Here is a 3,228-nt window from a genome sequence, read left to right as displayed (position 1 = left end):
GGGTATCCCTTCCAGGTGGCTTCTCACTCACCTCTTGGACCTCTGAGTATTGTAGCAAACTGTGTTTCAGAGTTCCACCAAGGTTGCAGGAAAATAGGCAACTTTGGGGGTGGGATGGAGCTGATAACTTTGGTGTCCAGTGGATTTTGGTGGGTCGATTCTATTTGTTTATACTTCATTGACTTCAGCACACAGTTTATTTCCTGTCATTTACTTCTCTTGGGTATGCTTGTAAATTCTTGTTCCAGAGTTTTCAGGTGTTTCTTGTATAAAATTTCTCCAAATTCTTAGGCATTTAGTGCCATGAACTTTCCTCTGTGCATTGCTTTCTTTGTGACCCATGAGTTAGGTATGTTGTAGCTTCCTTTCCACTTAATTCTAGGAAGGCTTTAATTTCTTTATTTCTTCCTTTAACCATTGGTATTTCAGTTGAGAGATGTTCAGTTTCTGTTAGTTTGTAGGATTTCTCTAGTTTTTCTTGTTGAACTGATAAGATACTGAACATTATTCCAATTTTTTGTATCTTTTGAAACTTTTATGTAACTGAGTATGCAGACAGTTTCGGAGAAAGTAGGTGTTCCATTGTCCCACTACTAATGTTGGGATTCAATGTGTAATTTAAGCTTTATCAATGTTATTTTACAAATATGGCTGTCCTTCTATTTGGGGCAGATATGCTCAGAACTAGAAATTCATCTTGATACATTTTGTTTTTGATTAATATGAATTGCCCTTCTGTATCTTTTTTTGATTAATTTTTTTCAAAGTCTATTTTTTTAGGCCTCATTGCGTTACTTACGTCGACTCTTAGCTGTCGGGAACAGTAACCTGGACCGGTGTTCGCTCTGTCACCCTCGCCTTCTAACCCATAGCTACCATGCGTGACTGCATCTCCATCCACGTTGGCCAGGCTGGTGTCCAGATCGGCAATGCCTGCTGGGAACTCTACTGCCTGGAACTGCCTGACGGCCAGATGCCAAGTGACAAGACCATTGGGGGAGGAGACGACTCCTTCAACACCTTCTTCAGTGAGACAGGCGCTGGCAAGCACCGTGCCCCGGGCAGTGTTCGTAGACCTGGAACCCACGGTTATTGATGAGGTTCGCACTGGTACCTACTGCCAGCTCTTCCACCCTGAGCAGCTCATCACAGGCAAGGAAGATGCTGCCAATAACTATGCCCGTGGCCACTACACCATTGGCAAGGAGATCATTGACCTCGTCTTGGACAGAATTCTCAAGCTGGCCGGCCAGTGCACAGGTCTTCAGAGCTTCTTGGTCTTCCACAGCTTTGGCGGGGGAACTGGCTCTGGGTTCACCTCCCTGCTGATGGAGAGGCTCTCTGTTGATTATGGAAAGAAGTCCAAGCTGGAGTTCTCCATCTACCCTGCCCCCCAGGTTTCCACTGCTGTGGTTGAGCCCTACAAGTCCATCCTCACCACCCACACCACCCTGGAGCACTCTGATTGTGCCTTCATGGTGGACAATGAGGGCATCTATGACGTCTGTCGTAGAAACCTCGACATTGAATGCCCCACCTACACTAACCTTAACCACCTCATTAGCCAGATTGTGTCCTCCATCACTGCTTCCCTCAGATTTGATGGAGCCCTGAATGTTGACCTGACAGAATTCCAGACCAACCTGGTGCCCTACCCTCGCATCCACTTCCCTCTGGCCACATATGCCCCTGTCATCTCTGCTGAGAAAGCCTACCATGAGCAGCTTTCTGTAGCAGAGATCACCAATGCCTGCTTCGAGCCAGCCAACCAGATGGTGAAATGTGACCCTCGCCACGGTAAATACATGGCTTGCTGCCTGCTGTACCATGGTGACGTGGTTCCCAAAGATGTCAATGCTGCCATTGCCCCCATCAAAACCAAGCACAGCATCCAGTTTGTGGACTGGTGCCCCACTGGCTTCAAGGTTGGCATTAATTACCATCTTCCCACTGTGGTACCTGGTGGAGACCTGGCCAAGGTCCAGAGAGCTGTGTGCATGCTGAGCAACACCACAGCCATCGCTGAGGCCTGGGCCCGCCTAGATCACAAGTTTGATCTGATGTATGCTAAGCGTGCCTTTGTGCACTGGTATGTGGGTGAGGGCATGGAGGAGGGGGAGTTCTCTGAGGCCCGTGAAGGCCCTGGAGAAGGATTATGAGGAGGTTGGTGTGGATTCTGTTGAAGGAGAGGGTGAGGAAGAAGGAGAGGAATACTAATCTGTTCTTTCAGCCCTGAATCATGTCCAACTCCCAGAACTTTAGCTTCAACGTTACCTGACAGTCATTAATGCTTTCGTGTTAACATTGTTCTGTGATCATATCTTTTCCATGTGTCCCTGTATGGTTTCTATGATGTCTCAAAGTAAAAGCTTTAAAGAAAAAAAAAAGTCTATTTTTTAGATACTAAAATATCTACACCAGTTTGTTTTGTAGTGCCATTTGATTGGAAAATCTTTTTCCAACCCTTTATTTTGAGGCAATAACTGTCTTCTGAAATCTTCGGGTCACAGTTTCTTTCTTTGAATATTTGATACATGTTATCCCCATATGTTTTGAATCAAAAGTTATGAGGAAATATGAGACAACCCAAAACTTCCACAATATGAATTATTCACTGGCATTAACAGATGACCCAGGAATCATTTTTGTTGTTTGCTTTCTTGTCTTTCTTCTCCTTTTCATTGGCCTGGAGGTTGAACTTATTGCCTTGTATGTCTTGCATAAGACATATATTTTGCCACTGAATTCAACTTCTAATATTTCTGTTTTTGTTTAAGTTCAATAATATTGAAATGTATCTTAGATATGTCCATTGAAAATCAAAGTAAATATGAACTCTGTTTTTGTTTCTTTGATTTTTTAAGCAGGGTCTCACGATATAGCTAAAACTTCCCTTGAATTTTCAATTTTCTGTGTTTACTTCCTAATTTCATGTGTGCTGTCATGTCTAGACACAGTATGCTTTCTCAAAAATATAGAAAACCGTTGCCTTCATTTAAGTCAAGACTTGCTTAAATGGATTTCCATTTTATTTGTTTTATATTCTTCTAGATGGTGATGCAATTTATTTAAGTCTTACTTAGTTCTAGATCTGCACATTATTTAATTTTCTCTTTAATTTTTTTATTAAAGTATGTTTTTTTATTGAGAAAAGGAAAAAAAGTTTCCGCCTCCTCCCAGCCTCCCATTTCCCTCCCCCGCCTCCCACCCTTCTCCCCCTCCCCCCAC

At 43.3% G+C, this 3,228-nt stretch overlaps 1 pseudogene; it reads left to right on the top strand.

Annotated features, from left to right (window-relative positions):
• Positions 1–877: 877 nt before the first annotated feature.
• On the top strand, positions 878–2,217 carry LOC126489588 (tubulin alpha-1B chain-like; annotated as a pseudogene).
• The last annotated feature ends 1,011 nt before the right edge of the window (positions 2,218–3,228 follow it).

The sequence above is a fragment of the Alexandromys fortis genome, unplaced genomic scaffold (genome assembly GCF_014885135.2).
Source record: "Alexandromys fortis isolate MF-2015 unplaced genomic scaffold, M_Fortis_MF-2015_v1.1 scaffold_166, whole genome shotgun sequence".
Classification (NCBI taxonomy): domain Eukaryota; kingdom Metazoa; phylum Chordata; class Mammalia; order Rodentia; family Cricetidae; genus Alexandromys; species Alexandromys fortis.
The sequence above is the reverse complement of the archived record's forward strand: the minus strand, read 5'-3'. Positions and strand labels throughout refer to the sequence as shown.